The 27,395-nt window shown below is 45.5% G+C and overlaps 2 pseudogenes across 1 annotated transcript; both read right to left on the bottom strand.

Annotated features, from left to right (window-relative positions):
• Nucleotides 1-13,574: 13,574 nt before the first annotated feature.
• On the bottom strand, nt 13,575-13,946 carry LOC103626972 (arogenate dehydratase/prephenate dehydratase 6, chloroplastic-like; annotated as a pseudogene). Its single transcript, NR_168878.1, has one exon. The product of NR_168878.1 is annotated as an arogenate dehydratase/prephenate dehydratase 6, chloroplastic-like (transcript).
• Nucleotides 13,947-19,272: 5,326 nt separating this feature from the next.
• On the bottom strand, nt 19,273-21,739 carry LOC103628504 (uncharacterized; annotated as a pseudogene).
• Between the last annotated feature and the right edge of the window lie 5,656 nt (nt 21,740-27,395).

Here is a 27,395-nt window from a genome sequence, read left to right as displayed (position 1 = left end):
TCTAGGTCGTGAGGAGTATAATAAAGTGCAAGGGTTGAAGAGCGCCAAAGAGATTTGGGATGTACTCAAAACCGCGCATGTAGGAGATGAGGTGAATCACCAAGCGGGAAATGATCGAGGGGGAGCTCAGTCGCTTTATGCTCAACCAAGGAGAAGACCCGCAAGCCATGTACAACCGGCTAAAAACCTTGGTGAACCAAGTGCGCAACCTCAGGAGCTCCAAGTGGGATGACCATGAAATGGTCAAGGTTATTCTAAGATCACTTGTATTTCTTAACCCTACTCAAGTACAATTAATTCGTGGTGATCCTAGATATAAGCTAATGTCTCCCGAGGAAGTTATAGGAAAATTTGTGAGCTTTGAATTAATGATCAAAGGCTCCAAGAAGATCATCGAGCAAGACGCCACCTCAACACCCGAGGTGCAACCCGTCGCCTTCAAGGCAACGGAGGAGAAGAAAGAAGACTCTACACCTAGTAGGGTCCCCATCGACGCCTCCAAGCTCGACAATGAGGAGATGGCGCTCATCATCAAGAGCTTTCGCCAAATCCTCAAGCAAAGGAGGGGGAAAGACTACAAGTCCCACTCCAAGAAGGTTTGCTACAAATGTGGTAAGCCCGGTCATTTTATCGCTAAATGCCCTTTGTCTAGTGATAGTGATAGGGATAACAACAAGAAGGGAAAGAGGAGAGAAAAGAAGAGGTACTGCAAGAAGAAGGGCGGTGATGCCCATGTTTGCTGGGAGTGGGACTCCGACTCCTCCTCCTCCGACTCCTCCTCCGACGAGGACGCCGCCAACATCGCCGTCACCAAAGGACTCCTCTTCCCCAACGTCGGCCACAAGTGCCTCATGGCAAAGGACGACAAAAGGAAGAAGGTAAAATATAGAGCTTCCACTAAATATGCAACTTCTAGTATGAGGCTAGCTCTAGTGATGATGATGATGATTTGCTCACCCTTTTGCCAACTTGAACATGCAACAAAAAGAAAAATTAAATGAATTGATTAGTGCTATTCATGAGAAGGATGAACTCTTGGATAGCCAAGAGGACTTCCTAATTAAAGAAAACAAAAAGCATGTTAAGGTTAAAAATGCTTATGCTCTAGAGGTAGAAAAATGTGAAAAATTATCTAGTGAGCTAAGCACTTGCCATGATGTTATTTTCCAACCTTAGAAATGAAAATGCCAAATTAATTGCTAAGGTTGAGAAATCAAATGTTTGTGATGATTCAATTGACAATCTTAGAAATGATAATGCTAGTTCAATTGCTAAGATTGAAAAATTGAATGCCTCTCTTGCTAGCCTTAGAAATGAGAATGAAAAATTAATTGCTAAGGCTAAGGAATTAGATGTTTGCAATGTTTCTATTTCCAATCTTAGAGATGAGAATGACATTTTACATGCTAAGATTGTTGAACTAAATTCTTGCAAACCCTCTACATCGACCGTTGAGCATTTTACTATTTGCACTAGATGTAGAGATGTTAACATTGATGCTATTCATGATCACATTGCTATGATTAAACAACAAAATGATCATATAGCAAAATTAGATGCTAAAATTGCCGAGCATGAGTTAGAAAATGAAAAATTTAAATTTGCTCGTAGTATGCTCTATAGTGGGAGACGCCCTGGCATTAAGGATGGCATTGGCTTCCAACAAGGAGGCAATGTCAAACTCAATGCCCCTCCTAAAAGATTATCTAACTTTGTTAAGGGAAGGCTCCCATGCCTCAGGATAACGAGGGTTACATTTTGTACCCTGCCGGTTATCCCGAGCACAAAATTAGGAGAATTCATTCTAGGAAGTCTCACTCTGGCTCTCATCATGCTTTTATTTATAAGAATGAGGCATCTAGCTCTAGGCAATCAAACCGTGCTAAATTGCCTAAGAAGAAAACTCCTATTGCATCAAATGATCATAACATTTCATTTAAGACTTTTGATGCTTCCTATGTGCTAACTAACAAATCAGGCAAAGTAGTTGCCAAATATGTTGGGGGCAAACACAAGGGGTCAAAGACTTGTGTTTGGATACCCAAGGTGCTTGTTTCTAATGTGAAAGGACCCAAGACCGTTTGGGTACCTAAAAACAAGGCCTAAACTTGTTTTGTAGGTTTATGCATCCGGGGGCTCAAGTTGGATCATCGATAGCGGGTGCACAAACCACATGACAGGGGAGAAGAAGATATTCTCCTCCTATGAGAAAAACCAAGATCCCCAACGAGCTATCACATTCGGGGATGGAAATCAAGGTTTGGTCAAAGGATTGGGTAAAATTGCTATATCTCCTGACCACTCTATTTCCAATGTTTTTCTTGTAGATTCTTTAGATTGTAATTTGCTTTCTATTTCTCAATTATGCAAAATGGGTTACAATTGTCTTTTTACGGATATAGGTGTTACTGTCTTTAGAAGAAGTAATGATTTAGTAGCATTTAAGGGAGTGTTAGAGGGTCAACTATACTTAGTAGATTTTGATAGAGCTGAACTCGACACTTGCTTAATTGCTAAGACTAACATGGGTTGGCTCTGGCACCGCCGACTAGCCCATGTTGGGATGAAGAATCTTCACAAGCTTCTAAAGGGAGAACACATTTTGGGACTAACCAATGTTCATTTTGAGAAAGACAGGGTTTGTAGTGCATGCCAAGCAGGAAAGCAAGTTGGTGTTCACCATCCACACAAGAACATCATGACGACCGAGAGGCCGCTTGAGCTACTCCACATAGACCTATTCGGCCCGATAGCTTACTTAAGCATCGGCGGGAGTAAGTATTGTCTTGTAATTGTGGATGATTATCCTCGCTTCACTTGGGTGTTCTTTTTGCAGGAAAAATCACAAACCCAAGAGACATTAAAAGGATTCTTGGGACGGGCTCAAAGTGAGTTCGGCTTAAGGATAAAAAAGATTAGAAGCGACAACGGGACGGAGTTCAAGAACTCACAAATCAAAAGCTTTCTTGAGGAGGAGGGCATCAAGCATGAGTTCTCTTCTCCCTACAAGCCACAACAAAATGGTGTAGTGGAGAGGAAGAATAGAACTCTATTGGACATGGCAAGAACCATGCTTGATGAGTACAAGACTTCGGATCGGTTTTGGGCCGAGGCGGTTAACACCGCTTGCTACGCCATCAACCTGTTATATCTACATCGAATCCTCAAGAAGACATCGTATGAACTCCTCACCGGTAAAAAGCCCAATGTTTCATATTTTAGAGTCTTTGGTAGCAAATGCTTTATTCTTGTTAAAAGAGGTAGAAAATCTAAATTTGCTCCTAAGACTGTAGAAGGCTTTTTACTAGGATATGACTCAAACACAAGGGCATATAGAGTCTTTAACAAGTCCACTGGACTAGTTGAAGTCTCTTGTGACATTGTGTTTGATGAGACTAATGGCTCTCAAGTAGAGCAAGTTGATCTTGAGGAGCTAGATGATGAAGAGGCTCCGTGCGTTGCGCTAAGGAACATGTCCATTGGGGATGTGTGTCCTAAGGAATCCAAAGAGCCTCCACATGCACAAGATCAACCATCTTCCTCAATGCAAGCATCTCCACCAACTCAAGATGAGGATCAAGCTCAAGATGATGATGATGAAGATCAAGAAGAGCCACCTCAAGAGGAGGACTATGATCAAGGGGGAGATGCTAATGATCAAGACACGAAAGATGATGAGAGTCCAAGACCGCCACAGCCAAGAGTCCACCAAGCAATACAACGAGATCACCCCGTGAACACCATCCTCGGCGATATTCATAAGGGGGTAACCACTCGATCTCGTGTTGCTCATTTTTGTGAATATTACTCTTTTGTCTCCTCTATTGAGCCACACAGGGTAGAGGAAGCACTTCAAGAGTCGGATTGGGTGCTGACAATGCAAGAGGAGCTCAACAACTTCACGAGGAATGAGGTATGACATTTAGTTCCACGTCCTAACCAAAATATTGTAGGAACCAAGTGGGTCTTCCGCAACAAGCAAGATGAGCATGGTGTGGTGACAAGGAACAAAGCTCGACTTGTGGCCAAGGGATATTCACAAGTCAAAGGTTTGGATTTCGGTGAAACCTATGCACCCGTAGCTAGGCTTGAGTCAATTCGTATATTACTTGCCTATGCTACTTACCATGGCTTTAAGCTTTACCAAATGGACGTAAAAAGTGCCTTCCTCAATGGACCAATCAAGGAAGAGGTCTATGTTGAGCAACCCCCGGCTTTGAAGATAGTGAGTACCCTAACCATGTTTATAAACTCTCTAAGGCACTTTATGGGCTCAAGCAAGCCCCAAGAGCATGGTATGAATGCCTAAGAGATTTTCTTATCGCTAATGGATTCAAAGTCGGAAAAGCCGATCCTACTCTCTTTACTAAAACACTTGCAAATGATTTGTTTGTATCCCAAGAGTTGAAGTATTTCTTAGGATTTCAAGTGAAGCAACTCCAAGAAGGCACCTTCATTAGCCAAACAAAGTACATTCAAGACATACTCACAAAGTTTGGGATGAAGGATGCCAAGCCCATCAAGACACCCATGGGAACTAATGGGCATCTCGACCTCGACACGGGAGGTAAATCCGTAGATCAAAAGTTATACCGGTCGATGATAGGTTCTTTACTCTACTTATGTGCATCTCAACCGAATATTATGCTTTCCGTATGCATGTGTGCAAGATTCCAAGCCGATCCTAAGGAAGTTCACCTTAGGGCCGTAAAGCGAATCTTGAGATATTTAGTTTATACTCCTAAGTTTGGCCTTTGGTACCCCAGGGGATCCACTTTTGATTTAATTGGGTATTCCGATGCTGATTGGGCAGGGTGTAAAATTAATAGAAAGAGCACATCAGGGACTTGCCAGTTCTTGGGAAGATCTCTGGTGTCTTGGGCTTCTAAGAAGCAAAATTCTGTAGCTCTTTCTACCGCCGAAGCCGAGTATATTGCCGCAGGCCATTGTTGCACGCAATTGCTTTGGATGAGGCAAACCCTTAGGGACTATGGTTACAAATTAACCAAAGTTCCTCTTCTATGTGATAATGAGAGTGCAATCCGCATGGCGGATAATCCCGTTGAGCATAGCCGCACTAAACACATAGCCATTCGATATCATTTTTTAAGGGATCACCAACAAAAGGGGGATATCGAGATTGCATATATTAACACCAAAGAACAATTAGGCGATATCTTTACCAAGCCATTAGATGAGCAAACATTTACCAAACTTAGGCATGAGCTAAATATTCTTGATTCTAGGAATTTTGATTGATATTTTGCACTCATGGCTCATTTATATACCTTTGATCATGTCTCTTTCATGTACTATGACTAATGTGGTTTCAAGTGCATTTCATGCTAAGTCATAGATTGAAATGGAATTGGAGTCTTCGGCGAAGACAAGGCTTCCACTCCACTCCATCGAATTATTCATCCTTCGCCGTCGCTCCAAACCGCTCTCCAATTTGGTATAATCTTCACTCATATATTATTTACCATACGAGGAGAAAAGTAGTTAAAAGGGCTTATATTTCACTCACAAGTATCCGTTTTTGGCGATTCATGCCAAAAAGGAGAAAGTATTAGCCCAAAGCAAAAGGACCGCACCACCACCACCAATTTCAAAAATATAGTCTTTCAAATTTGTGTTAAGAAAAGATTTTTCAATTGGTATCTCATTTTTGATATAATTTCAAATTGGTATACCCTCTTCAAAATTAATATCTAAAACCCTCTTGAACACTAAAAGGAGGATTTCATTAAGGGGGAGTTTTGTTTAGTCAAAGGAAAAGCATTTGAAATAGGGGGAGAAAAAGCATTTGAAACAGGTGCCAAAGGTTCACAACAAACAAATAAAAAGACCAAGAAAGGGTTCAAATAAAAAGAGCAAAAGACAACCGAAGTGTGCCCTGGTCTGGCGCACCGGACTGTCCGGTGCACCAGGGAACCCAACTCTGAACTTGCCACCTTCAGAAATTCTGGGAGCTGCTCCGCTATAATTCACCGGACTGTCCGCTATAATTCACCGGACTGTCCGGTGTAGCACCGGACTGTCCGGTGTAGCACCGGACTGTCTGGTGCGCCAGTGGAGTAACGGCTACACATCACCAACGGTCGTCTGCAACGAGCAGTTAATGTGCTACAGTGCACGCAGAAGTCAGAGTAGAGCCAGAAGCCACACCGGACAGTGAACAGTGACTGTCTGGTGCACCACCGGACTGTCCGGTGGCCCAGCTGTCAGAAGCTCCAACGGTCAGAACCCAACGATCGGGTGACGTAGCTGGCGCACCGGACAGTGTCCGATGGCGCACCGGATTGTCTGGTGCGCCATGCGACAGCAGCCTCCACCAACGGCTCCTTTGGTGGTTGGGGCTATAAATACCCCCGACCACCCATCATTCATTGCATCCATGTTTTCAGCCTTCACACCTCATACAAGAGCCATATCATTCAATACAAGACACAAACAAGAGATCAAATCCTCTCCCAAGTCCAAAGACAATTCCAATCAAATAGTGACTAGTGAGAGAAAGATACTTGTGTTCATTTGAGCTCTTGCGCTTGGATTGCTTTTCTTCTTCCTTCTTTCTTGATTCCAACTCAATTGTAACCAAGGCAAGAGACACCAATTGTGTGGTGATCCTTGTGGGGACTTAGTGTCCCGTTTGATTGAGAAGAGAAGCTCACTCGGTCTAAGTGACCGTTTGAGAGAGGGAAAGGGTTGAAAGAGACCCGGTCTTTGTGACCACCTCAACGGGAAGTAGGTTTGCAAGAACCGAACCTCGGTAAAACAAATCACCGTGTCATCCGCTCTTATTCGCTTGTGATTTGTTTTCGCCCTCTCTTTCGGACTCGCTTATATTTCTAACGCTAACCCCGGCTTGTAGTGTGTGCTTAAGTTTATAAATTTCAGATTTGCCTATTCACCCCCCCCCCCCCGTCTAGGCGACTTTCAGCTACATCAGAGACGATGACATGATCCGCCTTGTTAGCGAGGAGACAACTCCCGATCCAAAGGATTATAAAATTGTCATGTTCAGGAGCTTCTTCTGAGTAGACTTCGGCTTCCCATGTATAGAATTATTGCCAAGGTTTTACACAAGTATGAAATTTATATGCATCAGTTGACGCCAAATGCCATCATTAGGCTTATCATTTTCATATGGGTCATGCAGAGCCAGGGTGCTCGCACAGATGCCAAAGCGTTTTGCAGAGTGCATGAATTGCATTATCAAACGAAGGCTAGGCCTTCAAACAAACTTCATAACAACTTCTATTGTTATAACTTTGCTTACCGTAAAGATTCATGTTTCTCTGTGCTGGCTCATCGGATGAAGTGGCCAAGTGACTGGACGCAGGAGTGGTTCTACATCCAAATAGACATAAATAAAAGAGATGAATTCAAGTCTATCATGATGAGGCTGATGGAAGTGAACTTTATCTTGAAGAGATTGCTATGCAAGATGAGCGGAGCTGCTAAAGACGCCTTTGGCGCATATAGTTTTGTGGTTGACAAGATCGAAACTCGGGACTTGGTTCAAGAGTTCCTTGCATACAAGATATTTCCCACACATATTGGGTGGAAGTTGCCAAAGATTTCAAAGAAAAAGGGGGACGATAAAGAAGTAGATCCTCCAATGTTTGTAACACTGCTTTACAAGTTTAAAGAGCATCCCATATTTAAATGCCCATGCAAAGAATGGCTATAGGTTATTGAAGCAATGTGTTGGGTACCTAGGAACATGGTACCTGAAGTAGGCCCATGACCACCTTCTGACCCATTTCCCAATAAACCCTACGACAGGGAGCAAACGACTAGGTCCACGCCGAGCAAGCCTGCGAGGCGGAGCGGCCGATAAATTATTTGCTGAACTAGCCTGCGAGGCAGAGCGGTTGACCAAGTCCCCGCCGAGCAACTCGGTGAGGCGGGGGTCCTGTTGGGGGCCTTCCTCCTCCAAAGGTCCTCAAAAACGTAACTAACCATATGTCTTCAGCATGACATAGATTATTGTAGGAGGCTTCAGCTTCGGAATAGAGATCTTCTTCTGTGATAAGAGTAGAGGTGTAACCCGAAGATGATAAAAATGGGCGATGAAGCTATAGTCAAAAGGACTTCGGCTCGGGTTGATGACGAAGACCAAATACAACAGTAACCAAAAAAGGATGAAGACTATTTAGTCCTTAATGTTTCGTATTATAATTGTAGACGGATGACAAGGACATAAATGTACTTTTACTCGGGTCGTGTACTGTGCCTATAAATAAGTGAACAGTAGCATCGTACTGTTCACGCTGGATTGTAATCGCTCTCCCGCATCTTCACCTTCGAGCAAACCGAAGGTATCAATGTAATGTGGAATCTGTTAATATTCATACATGTTTTGTGGAATGCAAATATAGATAAATCAATGAGATACAATTATTGTCGACATTCTTTTGCATTCTTATTCATATAATAAATGATGAAGGTATGTCCTTCTCGACCTTCGTCTAATGAGTATTATACCCATGAGGAGATAATACTTCGGAGGACGAAGGTCTGTTATAATTAATAATTGTGTTGCCTTGTTCTTGACTCACAACATTTGAGAACAAGTGACCAACATTGGCGCCCACCTCCGGTGAACTCACTTCCACAACCTTCGACAAGCATTCACCTTCGTCATGCCGCCGAAGAAGGCAACAGTGCCAGGGGCTGCCCTGTAGCCACTGGACACAAATCAGGACACACTCTCCCTGCGAGAGGCCAGGAGCCAAAAAGAAAGGCCACTAGCCCAACGCTTCATGAGAAGCAGCTTAACCAAGAGATCAGGGATTTAGAAGCAATCCACCAGCAAGTACAGAGGAAAAAGAAAAAAATGCTTCGGCTGGCCGACCTTCAGAAGAAGATTGACGAAGCAGCTGAGGAGATGCGTCATCTCACTCAAGATGACCAAGATCGAAGGCCCCAATACAAGGAGCTTCATTAAGAAAGCCCAATCAATGAAGATGAATGGTACGACTTTCATCATGATAACTTTGCTTTCGATGAAGCTTCTCCTCTAGCAGCAGAATTGTAGGCTACCCCGTGGCCACCATCCTACAAGCCACCTCAGTTACCCATGTATGATGGGCATTCAGATCCAAAGCAGTTTCTGATGAGCTACGAGGCAACAATATCCTCGTATGGGGGTAACACTGCTATCATGGAGAAGTCCTTCGTCATGGCAGTCAGAAGTGTGGGTTAGACATGGTATTCCTCGCTTTGGCTAGGGACAATTACGTCGTGGCAGAAGCTGAAGGACATGCTAGTCACCAGCTTCCAGGGCTTTCAGACCAAGCCAGTCACTGCTTAGGCCCTATTTCAATGCACGCAAGATCATGAGGAGTACCTGCAGGCGTTCGTCCGAAGGTTCCTGCGTCTGAGAGCTCAAGCGCCTACAGTGCCCAATGAGATTGTTATTGAGGCCATGATCTAGGGGCTTCGGCTAGGACCCACAGCCCAATATTTTGCAAGGAAGCCACCACAGACCTTGGAGAAACTCCTTCAGAAGATGGATGAGTACATCCGGGTTGATAATGACTTCCGCCAAAGAAGGGAGGAAGCATATAGGTATTCTGAAATTACTAGGGGACTCAGAGGAAGACTTCATCCCAGGCATGTCAATACAATCCACAATCCCAATGCCAAAGACGAAAGGGCCAACAATGCTCAGAGAAGTCATCACAGCTCACAGTCTTTAGGCATGCAGCAAACTTCTTATAGACCACCAGCTCTGAGAGGCAGAGGAAGGAGAAGCTTCAGTGGAGGAAGGTACGATAATCAGCCGAGGAAATTGTTCTGCCTTTTCTGTGGCGAGGACAAGGGATACACAACGAGGACGTGCCAGGTCACAATCCAAAAGCAAAACGAAATTACTAAAGCCAAGGCACGACAGAATCAACCAAAGCAGATCATGCATACTGCTTCGTGCTACTCTCCATATATCCCCAAATACTTAGGCAATCAACAGCCTACAACTTCTGCTACTTCAGCAAGTCACTCTCAAGCTTCCTGGGCTCAATTACTACCACCACCCCCACTGTCGCCTGCCCCAAGTCATGATCAGCAACCAGAAGGGCATGTTCGGCCTCAGCAACAATGCGACCTTCAGGAACAGTCTGAAGCTCGCACAGTTAACAGTACTGTGCCCGAGTCCAAGCATATCTACTGAAGATGACACCATGTTTTGGCCAAAAGAAAGCCCCGATTTGTTTTATTTCTACTCTTTTTGTTTTTATGTTTCCTTCACAAAAGACAATACATGAAGGTTTAACCTTCAGCTCGATATAATAAACCTGTGGTTACACCATTGAGTGTGACAAGACCAAGTTCCGAAGCTCCAAAGTCGTTCCTAAGGGAGCGCAGAGTAAGTTCCGAAGCTCGAAAGTCGTTCCTAAGGGAGCACAGAGTAAGTTCTGAAGCTCTAAAGTCGTTCCTAAGAGAATGCAGAGCTAAAATACCACCTAAATTAAAGGTGAAGAAGCTCCAAAGTCGTTCCTAAGGCGATGCAGAGATGAAATACCACCTAAGAAAAAGGTGAAGAGACTCCAAAGTCGTTCCCATGGGGATGCAGAGTCTGGGTCTATGTCCGTATGCTTTCTTACTTTTGGCACAAATAGCATTCCGCATCATACCATTATATCATATCGTATAGCATCGCATCATACATCATTTTGCATCACCAAAAAGGTGTGGGGTAACAAAGGAGAGTTGCTCTTTCGAAATAATTGATCGGATTATGAAAAGAAATACTACAACACAAGTCATGCCTTCGGCAGATATATATACTCCTACACGAAGTAAATCTTCGTCAGTAATGGCATAATGAGAATTTTTTCTTTGCGACGCATGAAAAGAAGGGAAGGTGTTTTTTCGCCAACGGCTCAAAAACGGTACGTATGAAGGTTTCATGCATCACAAAGAAATATATTACATTAATATACATACAAAAACTTGATGTTTGTTTCTTACATAAAGCGACAGCCATACACAAACATTACATTTTCAAGCATGCAAAAATTTAGTCTTCCTTCAACACTTTTTAGCAGCTTCATTTAGTAGTCTATCGACGGCTTCGTCAACAGCTTCATTAGCGATTCTTATTATGTCTAATGCTTCCTTCATGGTCGGGTCAGCTTCGGGATTATACGGCTCCGGTGGTGGTGAAAGTTCAGCTGCAATAAAGAATATGTTGGTTAATTCCGAAGCTAAAAACAAACTCCGAAGCTGAATCATAGTAAAAGTACATATAAGCCTTGCGCGCTCAACAGCTTCTTCAGCTCACTTAGCTTCTTCTTGAGCATCGTGAGATTCTTTTTCATTTTTTATAATCGCTTCATCAGACATCTCACGACCGCCCTTCATCCACATATCGGAGTAGAATCTGCCGCCCAACGTAGAGGCCTCACCCGAAGGGTCCTTAGTGTCTTCCACTGAGAAAACAAATTTCGGCTGAGCTGCAGCCTTAACATGATCACAATCGGTTTTCTCTAAGGTCACCACGACCCCTCGTGCACCAGCGAATGCATAGAAGTCTCCCCGATCACTTAAGATTTTGTCAAAGGCTTCGACCTCTCCGCTGATCCACTGGACGACACCATCGGGGTCGCCACAGATGAATTTTTGCTCGGAAGAATAGGCTCCCACCTTTGTAAAACTATTCTTTAAAGTTTTGGCGCATTCCAAGGATATCTTGTAGCATCTTTCTTTGGAGTCGTGGAGCTCTTCGACATTCTTTTGTACCCTTAATCTTTCAACTAGGTAAATACCCGTGCGTTGCAACGGGAAAAAATAGTGCAATAATAACATATGTATAAAGCCTGGACGAGTAAAAATATGATTTAGAAAAAGGTCTAGAGTGGAGTTTCTAAAATTCAGAACATGTTGCTTGTTTAAGATTTGTTTTTGTGTTGCACAGTTCCTTGTTGGGCAGAGAACTATTAGATACTGGTTTCAGACATAGTCTAACTTGTTTATTAGCTAACACAAATTGGAATGGTATGAAGACCCGAGAATTGCAGAAGTATTAAGTTTTTAGACATAGCCACATAATTCGAAGGTTGTAAGGAAAAGTGAAACCCAAGGCAACAATTACCTCATCAAAGAGGGCCCTGTATGAATTTAGGTCATGATACAAAGGCCTTCCCTCAGTGCTACAATACTGCAGTGCTTCAGTGATGTAATATGCAACTTTCAGGGAAATATTTCATCAAAGGCCTTCCATCAGAGCTACAATACTCCAGTGCTTCAGAAGCATCTTCAACAGCTGAAACAAATAGAAGTGAATATGAATCAAGCCTAAAACTTGACCATAAAAACACATTCACAAATTATGTAATGGAAGAACGGATATGCTTCAGTTCTTAAGACAACTCCTTACTATTCTATATATAGAGTATTAAATATTAGCATATGACGTACAACTGAGCGAGCAGTTTTAGTTATGGCTTTTATGTCCTCATATCTTGTCCACACCTTGGGCATAGAGCCAGCATCTCTACTAAACTGTGTTGAGGACCTATAAATTTGCTTCAATTTAGTATACATAGAAGAAATATATGTGAGTTGAGCACAGTTCACCTATACTTCATGCAAATCAAAACTCTTCCAACTTCTTATTTTTGCCTTTGATTCAGGAACAGTCCTTCCATGCTTCTCCAGCTTACTTTTCTTAGTTGGTTCATGCAAATCAAAGTTGCAGTACAGATTGCAGAGGAAAACTGGGAACCAGGTGAGACAGACATAATCTACCTTCTTTTCAGAACTGTAGTGTGTGTATGAATTATTTAAGTAATAACCTCATGATTACTTCTGGTTAAAAATTAGCTACACCGACACACACGAATGTAATTGTCAACTGATCAATTAAGATCTCAAAGAATGACAGAGCTCATCTAATATAGCAAATAATTATAACATTAGTAATTCCATTCAACTGCACATAAGCACAAGATGAATGGAAATAAGTACTAAACCATCTCAATGGAAATCAGACAATTAATGCAACTTGTGGGACAACGGGAGAAATAGTTGAACAACACTACTATATTAAGAATGGTCAGAAAGGAAAATGATGTAGGTCTTTCAATTTGTCATGCTAGTAAATGAGGCATTGTTTGGATTTCAAACAAATTACGAATTCTTTCATTTTGCAATGAATGATCTCTATATTCAAATAGTTTCCTTGGATCTATTTCCTCGAAGAAAACAAATTCATCAAATTGACACCAGCTGTACTGGACAATCTATTACCCATCAAGGCCTGCCTGTACATGCTGCTAAGCTGGCATATTAGTTCTGTTCGTTTATAATGCAACTATTTTCTGTTTAGGGTGTTCTAGTATTGTCCTTTTCCTGTCCTCACGAAGGATCAAGCAATCGCATGCATCCATCCATGGCTGTTAGAGGCACAAATGCAAGATGATTGCAGCAGATTCACAATGTACCCGGTCAGCGATCTAGAGCTCGACGACCTAGAAGGCCACCTCGAACTGGTCGCAGGGGATGGCGTCGCAGCCCGGGTAGGCCTTGGCGGTGACCGCCTCGCTGTAGGCGCCTGAGACGCCCTAGTACGCCACGCGGAGCTGCGACCCGTGCATGGGCATCGGGTACAGGTCACTGATGATGAGCGGGCGGGGGAGATTGGACACGGGCACCACATCCAGCTCGTCCAGCGTCGGCGTCGCCTCCAGGGCTGGCGGGGGCTTCTGGCCATTGACCCGCGGCGCTGGCTGCGTGTTGCTGCTGGCATTGTGGCCGCCGCCGCCCGTGCTGTTGCTGGCGAGGATGGCGCAGGCGGCCTGCCAGTCGGCGCGGGCGAATGGGGCGGTGGCGCGGCACGCCTGGGACGCGAAGCGCGTGGATCTGCACGAGGCTGTCGGGCGGAGCTGGTGGTGCGACGCGGTGGAGAAGGCGTCGAGCACAGCTGCGGCGTCCATGGAGAGAGGCACACCATCTCCGCAGCTACTGGTCCCATCATCCGCGGACGCTGCCACCACCCTCCCGCCCCCGGAGACGCTCCTCTACCTCAGCTCCACGCCAACATAGGTCACGCAGCTCGCCGTAGACCTTTCTGCATCTGAGATCTGGCACACCGTCTCCGCAGTCGACTGCTCATCATCTGGGACTGCTTGACGGGGGGAGCGGGACATGGGATCCGAGCGTTGTTGTCTAAGGTTTTGGATCGGAATAGAGGATGTGGAACGGGTGTAACACCTCAGGTGTTACCATGGCTAGAGCACACCTTGGTACTAAGGACTGGGATCACATGTGATAGAAACTTAAGGAGAACATAAGAACCTTGGAGACCATGTGTTAACCAAGATTTCTAATGACCTAAGAAGTATTACTCAAACCTTTGTGCACTTACTACCTTGGGCAAGAGGAGGGAAAACCCTAGACCTCTCTTGAACCCTATCTCCCAAAGCCATGGTTAAGGGGTGGAGAGAGTGAGCAAATGTGCAAACCATGAGTAATCTTTAACCAAACTTTAAGCAACCTTATAACCAGCAATTGTGGGAAGGAAATATTGCAAAAAGACCCCTGGAGAAACCCCAAATTCATTCCCTAAGTAGAGAGAGAGCTAGAGCTCTCTAATTCTTCCTAAGTTAAAAAACTACACCTACAGTAAAGATCAACCATGTTCACCTCGAAGCTGGCACCAAAACCACCTAAGTTCTATACCAAAAATGTGGCATACCACCTAGGGCACCCACTGGAAAAAGCTGAGCCCGAGACCTTGACGTTTGACATGCCTTGGCATGGTCTTTGTCACGAGGTGGGCAGAGTGACATACCTGATTTGGCGACCGAAGATCTCCCTACCTAGGCCATATCTGCCATGGCAACTCACGGATGAGAGACAACCCTAGGTGCCAGAAAAAGACTCGCGCCGGATTTTTGCCAAGATTCGCACGTTTGCGACTTGGGTGAGCTGTGGAACACGGGCAGAAGAAAAGCTCCACGTGTCCGACACGCTCTGTGCACGCCAGAGCACGCCCGCGCGCGCCCCGCGTCGCCCCAACGGCCAGCCGATGCCATGACCCGCGCCCGCGCCTATAAAACCCGCTCAGGTGTCGACCACACTCTTCCGCGCACGCTCAAACCTCACCGGAGCTCAGCTCACCGTCGTTTGCCCGTTCGCGGCGTGTCCGCGGCCACCCGAGCCCCTGCCGCCGTAGACCGGCCAGCCCAGCCTTTCCCAACCCCGTCCGACCCCCGGAGACGACTGAGCACACCTCAGTGAAGCTCCCCGAGCGAGGAATCGAAGCCTGCTTCGCCGGAGAGGCCAGTCCACGGTCGCCGGAGTTCACAACCCCGCCGGAGTGCGTGGACCGGGTAATCCACTGAACCATTTTCCGGTTCCTTGTGCACACGGTCTCTACGTCACCCCGTGAAACTCACCGTGCCATTGGATTGAACTAGGTCGCCGTGATTTGGCCGGCACACCCGCCGCCGACGAGGACACCCGCCTGCGCACGTGGACCGAGCGATTCCGGCCATCCCCGTCGTCGAGCCATACATCGCTGTGACCGCCAGAGCCTCCCCGAGCCAACCCCGCCCCTCGCCGGACCTCTCTCGCCGCCGGTAAGCCGCGCCACCCTTTTCTTTCTTGCAGGTACTGTTTAAACCTAGGGAAGGACCGCGGGGGAGAAGGAAAGAAGTCTGGGGGGTTTTGTGAAATGTCAGTGACTCAAATGAATAGTAGCACGGGGTATAACTGAGAGAGTTAGTTTGGAAATACCCCAGGGTCCTCGGTGTAAACTGCTTTTCCAGAAAACCTTTATTAAATCTGATTTTAAATTTGAGCAGAAACTTTAATAATTCATAACTTCTGTTTAGTTCATCCAAATTTGGTCAAACCAATTTTGTCAGACTTTAAATAATGTAAACTGCTTAGGAAAAATATAAAACCCTTAAGTACTACAGAAAACCATAAGGTTCTGATTTAATTATTGTTTTGGCCAAAAGCTAAATAATAGGGCTAAAAATAGTTGCACTATTTAACTAGGGTTAGAAAAATTTGGAGAAGTTTATATCCACCTACTGACCTGTTTAAAAATGCTAAACCTCTCTGTCCAACCCATTAAGTTAGTTTTTGCCATTTAATTTACAATATGCTTAAGGTTAAGAAAAATAGAAAAGGTGACTTAAATAATGAACCAGAAGGCACCCCTATTTTTGTTAGAGTATACTTATTCAATGTAGTTTACTAGAAAAATCTATTTTGCCCTGGTTTAGTATAAAATGAGTAGGATACCTTTTATTTTAATAAAACAAAGAAAACTTAGGAAAACCCTACAACAATAACCCCAAGGTGAAAACACCCCAACTCTTGGGATAATTAATGTTTTGTTATTAAGAACTTAGGAAAAATATGAAATCTGCTGTTTGACATTTTTCAAATAACAATGTAGTAGAAAGTGCCTTTTAGGCATTAAACTTTAGAAAATCATAACTGAATAACCATCCCTTAGCTTTCTGTGATTTTTAGCACAGAAGCCTATTATTACTATTAGATGCCAACAAAAATAACCTTTAGGACAGAACCCACCCCTAATTAAGAGTTGTAGTACAAAGTGGCCCATTTACACAACTTTTGTTATTTTTGTCTAAAGCATAGCCTTTTTATTTTGAACCTCAATCTCGTAGAACAGGCTATAATGACCAATGGCAACCCACTGTAATTTTTACAGAATTTTTGGAAAATATTAAACCACTGTCGTAGTTTAAACCTACACTAGAAACCATAAATAGAAAATAAAGAAAGGGAAATATGAATAATAAGAAAATTTATGTCATCCTAAAACTCTTTATAACTTGTCCACTGAAATATATAAAGGCAATACCAATTACCTATGCCTATCCCTAGCAAAACCTAAACCTCGAAGTGTTAAGCATAAACCATTAAAAGCCACATATGACCCAGAAACCCTAAGTTACTCATTAACTTAGTTTTTCTTCTCTTAGCATAATGTTATTAAATCCTGCATAATCATGACATACATGTTCATTGAATTTCGATAGACTGTAACCTTGCTGACGGAGAGTACGTCCTCGTGCCGGAGCAAGGAGCTGCTCAGGAGGTAGCCCCAGATCCAGCACCAGAGCCTGCACCAGAGGACCTGCCTGCCACTGCTTTGGAAGGCAAGCCCCAGTTTATGCATAACCTGTTATTTATGCTATTTTACTACACTTATTGATTGTAGGATTGAATGTGCACTTAAGTGTAGGAGTTGTGTGAAACCCTAGTTGCATGATCTCAGGAATCCTGTTGAGATGAATACTAGTATGCTAGGTCGAGTAGCTGCTTTATTAAGTAGGATCTCGGTAGAAGTCGAGTGATTTTTCTAGCACTCGCGCGAGGTCAGGAAATTGGTTGTATCCACTTTCTATCATAATGGTGATGGTTGGTGGACAACAATCCATGGGGATTGGTTGTCCACGAGATAAAAATTGGAATAAGGATTAAGGTGTGGTACCGTGTGTCAAGCGTTTGAACGTACTAAACACATACCGAGAAATATGGTAAATCGGTAAGCCTAGTACCTGAGTGAACCTGCCCGCAGATTTCCCTCCTCACGCGACCTGAGACGTGGTCTCCCATTCCGGTTATGGTGGGTACAAGTGCGGTCACTGCACGACGGCAGTCGGGATCAGTGAGGCATTGTACGCCAAGGCGGTGAGCCCCTTTCTGTTGCCAGGGAATCGATGGGGACGGTTGATGTGTGTGGGGACAGAGTGCCCCTACATGTCGTGTGTTTAGGTTTACCTTGCAAGGATAAAAACTCGATTCGAATCGTCTGCTTCTCGCAGCTAATGAGACTGCTTGATCCATGCTGCTACATTGAGTAAAAAGTGAAATTGTGATGAGATGATACAAAAATGTTGACTGCTAAAAATGTTTGATACCATGTATGAGTAGATAGTACAGCCTTAAGAGAGTCACACTTAAACTTGACAAAGCTAAAACTTGATTTATAAACTCAGCTAGTGCTTTTGGCAACCAAACCCCACAGCCAAACAGCTGCATGTCTAGAGGTAGAGGAGTAGACTCCTCACACCGGGTAAGTCTAGCTAAGTATTAGTATACTCAGCCTTGCTTGTGGCATAATTTTACAGGTTCTCTGGAGGACATGGTTGCTGGAGTGACTTGGCCGTCCATCTTGCCACCGGGTTGGACTGTCGAGTGGGACCCCACCTCGGCTGAGGAGGAGCATGAGGAGTGATGGGACAGGCTTCCCCATCTCTCGGTTTATTTACCGTTAGTTTATTTCCGCTGCACTTCGAACAATGACGACTACTTTTGCAAAACTCCGATGGTAATGTAATAATTTTAATACTCTTACATGCATGGTTTTATGCTTTATTGTATTTGCTCTGTGACTCACCATCGAGTGAGTTTGTGGTACCTGATCCTGTCAGTGGCCGTGTCGGACTAGATCCGAGGGATCGACGGGTTATTCCCATTTAAGTGTGGTCTAGCCTCTAAGGCAGGGCTTAGGCACTTAAGTTGGAATAATTCGGGCAGTTCCGCCACAATGGGGTCACGAGCGGGTGTGCGTGGAGGAGAAAGTGTGCCCATCTGAAAGAAGAGAGACTCTAGGTCGTATTGGACGGTTGAGATCGTCGGAAGGCAGAACAAATTAGAGGCAGGCTACCCCTTAGAGCCTTAATAAGTAGTAATAGATATAGATATTATAAACTACAGCTCCACGCTAGAGCTGGAACCGGAGCCATCCCAAACATCCCCATAATACAACGATAACTTGTATATACAAATATGTGTTATAATGTTATGAGAAAAGGTCCTCGGCCACCTGGTTGGCCAGGGCGACGGTAGCGTCGCCGGCGTGGCAACGCACGAGGTCGCACCACCAGAGTAGGTTGTTGCGGCCCTCGGCCCGGGTGGTGGTTGCGAAAGCGAGGTAGTTTCGGTGGTGTAGGGAGGTGAGGGCGAGGGTTGCAATTGTCCGCGTACGAGAAGAATGGGGTGAAGGGAATGGAACGGCCGAGCGCTCGAGCCGAACGAGCGGGACGAGCAGAACTGTTGGCGTGGAGTTCGCGGGGGAGGGCGACGACGAGGTTTCTAGGGGGACGAGCGGGCGGGGACAACAACCGAGAGTACGGGGGCGCTGGGGCAAGGGCATGGCCTCGCCCCTATGCACACCACCCTCTTTTGCCCCTTAATAGGAGTAGAGATATATTTTTTATGAATAATATAAATTATCTTACTGTCTTAAATGCTCATCCTATAAATAATGCACTAAACCAAATTCTCATACAACAGATGTTCAACATAGAATCCATGATGGTTTATACTTGCCTGTCGAGAGAATAATGATAGCATTGCAATCTTCACCAGCTTCTCGAAGCAGAACTTATCATGGTAAAACAATTTCATGGCCTAAAATGCATCACGAACAATTTCAAACACAGTCATAGTAGTAAGGTAAAACCCAAGTTTGCCAATGTTGATCTAAAGAACTTAACATATGCCTAAATCTCTTGGCCTCAGTTACAGACAACTAATAAAGTACAGTGCGAACCAAATCAAACAGAGAGCACAAGTTCTCCTTATTCAATGAAGAGCTGTGAGGAGCAGCCGCTAATGAATTTGTCTGCATAGAAGCTCTCAGGAACCACAAATTTGCAGCACTTGAAAGAGGACCATCGCAAATATTTTTTTGCAAGAGTCTTAGCTTCCTCCGGTCTTTCTAGTTTCAAGTAAAATGATATGTATTGGCAAGCAAGATCATCACTAAGACACCCACATGATTCTGCATTTTTCCTAAACTTTCGGTATGGACGAAGTGAACTCTAAAGCATCAAATTCATAATCCTAGAATAGTGTGATGGAATCTTCTCTCTCAGGATATTGAATATCCATCCAAAGCTTTGCATACAATGACTACATTTTGGAAGTTTGTAGCCATCTACTACATTTTGGAAGTTTGTAGCCTTCTGACAGCTTCATCATAAACCTAGAATCCACACCACAATATAAAATTAGAATGTTCAGAAAAGTGTGTCAGATCTAGTGTGCAGTGTAGCTGGCAGATCTTGGCTATGAAATGGGAAAAGAACCATTGTGCTCTAAACTGCAACAGACGGACATACTACAAGGCTATTACGCTATTACGAAGGGACAGTTTTAAATGGTACACTATATGCTATACAAGTATAAATATTTGTCAAACTCTAATATTATAACTGCAAATGGCATTAGAGAGTTTCCCTAACAAGCATATAATAAAAATTTGCTCACAAACAAATTCGGTACAAAAGCATATAATAATCACAGATGTTTATATTTGTACGAAAGCGGGGATATAGTTCCTTTACCTGAATTGATCTATTCAACTTATTTGATATAGCATCCTTTCTATTTGAAATATTGGAACTGTTCAAGTTGCTAAGCTGAAGCCTAGAAAACCAATCTCAGTAGTCCTCGATATGAGAGAAATCTCTCTTAAGATCATCGAGGACCTCCAGTTTCAACTCATCAGAATGTGCCAGGTCAACACTGTTTAATATCTTTAAAAATTTCTTCTGCAAGGTTAAGCTTGATGGAAGAGCTTCCACCACGCCATCATATATGGTCTGAATGATTGACAATCCTTGACGCCAAAACAGGTCTTCCTTCTCCATAGCATCTCCAGCCAAGCCCAGCTCCTTGTGATCTTCGTCCTGGTCATTCAATGGCATTAATAGTTCCTTGTTTTTTCTCTTTCCACTGGCCTGCGTCATTATCGTTCTTTTGTAGTGTCTTGACATCTTCTCCAAGATCAACCTTCCGAGCCTTCAGCTTGTTAAGGTAGGTAAGCTCCATGTGAAGATACTCGATCCACATATCCTCTGACTGAGGGCAGAACCTAAGACCGCTCTGCATCAGTGCACGTGCTACAACGACGTTCAGGTTTTAATCGAATTCCCATGCTGCCGCATAGATCCAAAGCCCAGGAACCTTGTGATGGAAGCAAATAGCTTGTGCTAGAACCTATAGTGACGAGACAAGTGCAAGGACAGACAACATTAGACTTTCCAGTGTATGCAAATAAAGGTCTTCGTCCTGATCTTAGCTCAAAATTGAAGTTTTCTACTTGGTAAGAAATACATGAAAGAATGTGCAATGCAATTTATAATTGGCTAACTTGTTGGCCAAATTACAGTATGTAATCCCAAGTTGTGAAGAGCCTGAAATAGATTATTATTGGCACAGAAAAGTGTCGACTTCCCCATATTTTTGTGAGCATCAATTTCAGCATAAAGGGGAACAAATATTAGAATTGGAAAGAGGAACAATAAGTAACAGGTGTGAAAATTTGATCTTAAATGGGTGGAATGCAAAGGTTACAACTTTTCCAGATTACCGTGTGTGGCTGTCTTAGTAAATGTGTAGCTAGAATATAGCACATTATGGGCATAGAAAGGTTTCATCCTTCCTGGTTCCCTATGAACACAATGTCAATGTAGTACAGTCCAAGACGAGAACAAATACTGAAATTGAGCAGAGCAACGTCAAGTATAGAGCCTAACTTTGAAGTTAACCAACCGAAGATATTAAGGAAGTATTGGATCCAATTCGCAAACTAATGATAATAAAGGAATCGATCTGGTGTTGGACTACTTGTGGTGGTGGCATACCTGCTTCATCCTGTCGTGCTTGTCGCGGTAGACTCGAGGTAGCGCAACGAGAGGTCAAGATTGCCGTTGAACCTGATGGTGGCCATCCATTAAAATGCATCTAGGAACTTCCGTGTTTGGCAAATGAAGCAGGGTAAGTAATATTCTGGCTTATCTCATAAGACAGGGCAGAATTTAGTTGGCACTAAAAGGAAAAATGCATCCAAGAACATATGGCTGTTTAGGGAAGTGCATGTATCACATCACCATCTCTTATACCAAATCCACGCAATGTTGCCTTGTCATCCGTCATTCTCACATCGTTGAAGCATAAGCAGAAGTGACTCATTCCTACAACAAGCAAGCAACAACCTTGAAGTTTAAGTTGCCAACATCATTCAGATTCTAGAGTCGCATTTAACCCAACAACCTCAAATTTGAAATTGATAACCACAGAACACAATTTCGTGGTAACACAATGTAAACCCAACAATCTCATGCTGACCATCAATGGAAGACGAACAAAACCAGAAAAATCCATGGGCACGTACCAAGAGATGTCTTCTAGGTCTCATTATAGAGGGCGGAGAACAAGTTCTCGATGGTCACCTTGAGCTCCTACAACGTGGCCGAGAGCTCGATTTCAATCCGGAGGGTACCAAAGAAGGAGTCGTCCAGCTTCTGAACGATGAGGCGGAGGCGTGACTCCGGGAGGCGACGTTAGGAGAACCTGCTCCATCTGTCGCAGGCGAGTGCGCCAATGCAGTATGTGCCACCGCCTGTGGCGAGGTCTGTTTGGGACAGATCTTGTTGTCATTCGCCCTGTCCCGCGCAGACGTCGCCGCCGTGGACCAGAACCTGGAGGTGTCGTCGAGAGGGAACCGCCATGTCACCCGTGGGAGCGCCTTCGAGTCAGTCTGGTCACTATTTATCTTCATTGTTGCACCCTCAAGCGGTAGAGGTGGAGGTTGTGGACTGGGATCGTGCTGCACGCCGAAGGGAGAGCAAGGCAGTCCGTGGTTGCGCCGAGATGCCCGAGCTTGACGAGGAACAGGAGAGCACGAGGTGAGACCAAGAGAGCAGGACCGCTGGGCTGGGAAGGAGGTGGTAGAGGAGGATTTGGTATGGGTCGCAACAACCAGATGGGCCTCCGAGGACGCATGCACTTTGTATTTGCAAGCTAAACTTAGTACCACATCGGCCACTGAATTGTGCAGACACATGTTTATAAGTTTTTGTGTGGAACATCTTGTGTATTCTTACCTGACCATTGCTGTCACCCCAAATAGCAGGCTTTTTTGGTCAAATGCGCGGTGCACGGAGACAAGGACCCCACATGCAAGACCAGGGGTGTGGGACCCACCTGTCAGACGTTGTACGACAGGGTGTGGGCAGAACCAGGATGGGAATGGAGAACAAGCCAGGAGTGTGGGACTCCATATGTCAGACGGCCAAAAGTGTGGGACCCGCTATACGATAGAGTTGTGGGCAGAACGAGGATGGGAATGGGAATGGAGAACAGGCTAGGGGTGTGGGACCCCACATGTCAGACGTTGTACGGCTAGGGTGTGTGGGCAGAACTAGGATGAGAATGGGAATGAGAACGTGAATAGCAGAAAACCAGGATGGAATGGGAATGGCAGAACCAGGAATGGCAGCCTACCCCTTACCTTCTTAATAGTAGTAAAGATTTCACTTATCTCGTGCTTCGCATTTGTAACTTCAAAATTTTCATTCATTTCCGCAAGCTTCTTCTTTAAATCTTCAACTTCGACCTTGTGAGCTTCGACTTGTGCACCAAGTTTGGTTTCGCTAGTTTTCAGCCTGTCCACTAAGGAAAACAATATCTTATCTTTCTCAAGAGCTTCATTCCTTAGTGAAATGACCTCTGTCCGAAGATTCCCAAGAGCTATCTGATAGCTCTCGTCTCCTGCTTCCTTTTGAGCCTTTAAAGCCTTACTTAGAATTAAGCCCTGATAATAAAAATATATGAGAACATAACGATAGCAAGAAAAGCTACAAATATAGTTTATTTTACAATAAAGGTATATATACCTTCAAGCTATTATAAGCAAGGCTATCTGCAAGATCATCCTTCGACATTGCAGATAGGCCGAGTTCAAGCTTCGGGTACCCCATGTTCTTCATCATTTCCCGGCAGACAGAGATCTCTTTATTGTCTGGTAGGCAATAGAGAAAATCATCCTCATCATTGCCGCTGTACACTAAGGATCCTTGCGGATACATCAGATCCTTGGCGTATTGCCTTGTTTTGGCAATCTACTCCTCTGATAATTGTTACCCCGAAGCATGTCGCACAATAAACTCCAGCTCTTCGGCAGGTGCTTCGGGAGCAGGAGACTTGGACTTCTCAGGGGCACCTTCTCTTTCCAAGATTAGTGGTGCAGTCTCCGAAGGTCTTGCTTCGGCAAGAGCTAAGGGTGCAGCCTCAGAAGCAGCTTGCGTCGTATCAGTTTCGTCAGATTTCCTTAAAATTTTGCCTTCTATACTAGGCGCTTCAGCAGAAGCAGGAGTTGATGCCTTTACAGATTCCATGACAGCGTCTAGCATGCTGGCCATTCTCCTCTTCCTCGGAGTTATTGCAAGGACCCTTGATGCCTTCGGCAATTCCGTCTCGCGCGGTGGACTCAGGGCCTTCAGCTGCTCTGCCTCCTTCTCCGGTATTGGCCCTTCAGCCGGTCCTATCTTAGCTTTGACAGGCACAGAGCAACTTGGCTCAGATATAGAAGCAGACCCTTCAATTAGCTTCGGCACTTCGGCAGTTTCAATGCGCTTGGGCCGATGTGTCAAAACTTTAACCTTCTTTGACTTCGACGCGCTAGAAGTCACCGAAGTAACAGTCTTTCTTTTCTTTCCTTGCCTCTACACTACCCATTGGTGAGGCAGGCGTAGGCTGCTCTTTGGCCTCGATTGGTGGAGCCAGTGCCTTGGTGGCTAGATCTTGTGCCCCTAGTGCTGGGGGCCTTAATCTTCCGAAGGTCCTAAAAAACACGACTAATATGTTTTCCAAGTATAATACATTCACAAGGACCTTCGGCCTTGGGATGAAGCTGTACACGATATGAAAAGCATGGTCTAGGAGAAGGATGAACCAGTTCTGAAGATACGCGTGGAGAAGCTTCGGTTTAGCGATGGAAAATCAAACCGACTTAAAGAGGAAAAGGCTATCTAGTCCTCGATAGATTGTCCTTAAGTCAATAGTAAATATCAAGGGCATGGATGTAATTTTACACAGGCCGCGTCATGTGCCTATAAATAGATGAACAGTAGCACCGTACTGTTCACGCTGACTGGTATTCACTCGCACGTCGCATTTGATTTCTTACCTTCTGTAAAGCCGAAGGTACAAATGTAATTTACTGTTATTAATATTTGTCCATGATTGGATAATGAGAATATAAATAATCTGATGATTTAATGTGATTATTCATGTTATTTTCTATGTTCCTTATGTTCCTACTTTCATTATTACATACTGAGATGATGAAGGTATGTCCTTCATAACCTTTGTCTGTAGATCATTATTGTCGGGTACCGTAATTAGGGGTACCCCCAACACTCCTAAACACGGCTAGTAACCACCCTCAGCACAAACCGCAAAGACTTATGGATGTGGTTCAGGTCAAGGCCTCGTCTACCAAGGGACGCAATCTCGCCTTGCCCGAGCCCGGCCTCGGGCGGGAACAGTAGTCCCAGACGAATTCACTCCTCGCCCGAGGGCCTCCTCAGGCGGTGGGCGCACCCTCGACTCGCCCAAAGCCTACCTCGGGCAGGCTTTGTTGTGAAGCAACCTGGGCCAAATCGCCTCACCAACCGACCGTATCGCATGCACATTTAATGCGGGAATCGCTTGACACCTTATCCTGACACGCGCACCTCAATCGGCAAGGTCGAAGTGACCGCAGTCACTTCGACCTTTGACTGACCGACCTGACAGGAAAACAGCGCCGCTCGCCTCGCTCCGACTGCTGTGCCACCCATCGGGGTAAGACTGACAACAGCCGAGTTCAGCCTCGGGCGCAACAGGAAGCTCCGCCTCGCCCGACCTTAGGCCCCAGCCTCGGGGGGAGGTCTCCGCCTTGCCCGACCCCAGGACTCGGCCTCGGCCTCGGGAGGAATCGCGTCCTTGCTCGACCCCGGCCTCGGCCTCAGGAGAAGTCTCTGCCTCGCCCGACCTTGGGCTCGGACCGACCGCACCACAGGGGATACATCATTACCCTACCCCTAGCTAGCTCAGGCTACGAGGGAACAAGACCGGCGTCCCATCTAGCTCGCCCCGGTAACAGGTAATGATGGTTCCCCGCGTGCGTCCATGACGTCGGTGGTTCTCAGCCCCCTATGGAAGCAAGGAGACGTCAGCAGGATCCCAGCAGCACTGACAGCTGTGCTTCTACAGGGCTCAGGCACTTCTCCGACGGCCACGTTATCGCGTACACAGGGCTCAAGCACTTCTCCGACAGCCACGTTGGCATGTACACAGGGCTCAGGCACTTCTCTGCCAGACACGTTAGCGCATAGCTACACCCCCCATTGTACATCTGGACCCTCTCCTTGCATCTATAAAAGGGAGGTCTAGGGCCTTCCTGCGGAGGGGGTCGCGCGGGGACGAGCAAACGAACAGGCTCTCTCTCTCTCCCTCTTGCGACGCTTGTAACCCTACTACGAGCATCCCCTGGTGCGAGATAATACAAGCCGCATTCCCCCTTGTGTTCCGTCTTGCGCCAACCCATCTGGGCAGGGGCATGCAGCGATAAAATTCACTGGTCGGCTCGGTTGAGGGTCCCCCGGGTCCGAAACGCCGACAGTTGGCGCGCCAGGTAGGGGCCTACTGCATGTTAACGAATACTTTCCCGTTGAGTTTCAGATGGGTAGTCTTCAGCAACCTCTTCAGCCCGGGATGGTGCTCCGCTTCGAGAGTCTCGAGTTCATGTCCCTCGACGGCAGCTATGACATGGTACTCCTCCCTTTGCGGCACGACAACAACGACGGTCGTCAGCTCGCCCGGCGGCGGCGAACTCGACGATGTCTTCCCCCCATGGCGGAAGAGCATCATCCGGGTTTGTCCCGCCACCCTCCTCGCCACAAGAGGAAGCGAAAGGGAAATGTGCCCTTGGGCCATTTCTAAGTATTTTGGTGATTAAGTGTCCAACACAAGTGCCTAAGTGTTAAATTGTGCCAAGGACTCAAGAAGTGTAAATCAAGATTAAAGGTATGTTTCTAGACTTAGTACATTGTTTTGAAGACTAATGTATTGTGTCTAAGTGCTAGAAACAGGAGAAACAATTATGGAGAAGTTGGCTATGTTCAGCCAAAAGGCTGCTCGGTCTGGGTGCACCGGACAGTGTCCGATGCGCCAGGCTGGCGTCTGTCAACTGGCTGCTCTCGGGACTTCGATGGCGGTGTACGGCTATAAATCACCGGATTGTCCGGTGGTGCACCGGACTGTCCGGTGAGCCAACAGTCGGCCCAGCCAACGGTCGGTCGCGTTATCCGCGCGCGACGCGTGGCAGAGCCAACAGACAGAAGGGGGCACTGGACTGTCTGATGTGCACCGGACAGTGTCCGGTGCGCCAACGGCTCTGAATCTCCAACGGTCGGCTTCGCCAAAGAAGGAAAGAAATCCGCACCGGACAGTGTCCGGTGGTGCACCGGACTGTTCGGTGCGCCAGGCGACAGAAGGCAAGAATTGCCTTCCTGGAAAGCTCTCAACAGCTCCTAGCTGCCTTGGGGCTATAAAAGGGA

Source organism: Zea mays, chromosome 5 (genome assembly GCF_902167145.1).
Source record: "Zea mays cultivar B73 chromosome 5, Zm-B73-REFERENCE-NAM-5.0, whole genome shotgun sequence".
NCBI classification, from domain to species: Eukaryota; Viridiplantae; Streptophyta; class Magnoliopsida; order Poales; family Poaceae; genus Zea; species Zea mays.
This window is presented reverse-complemented; position numbering and strand designations above follow the sequence as displayed.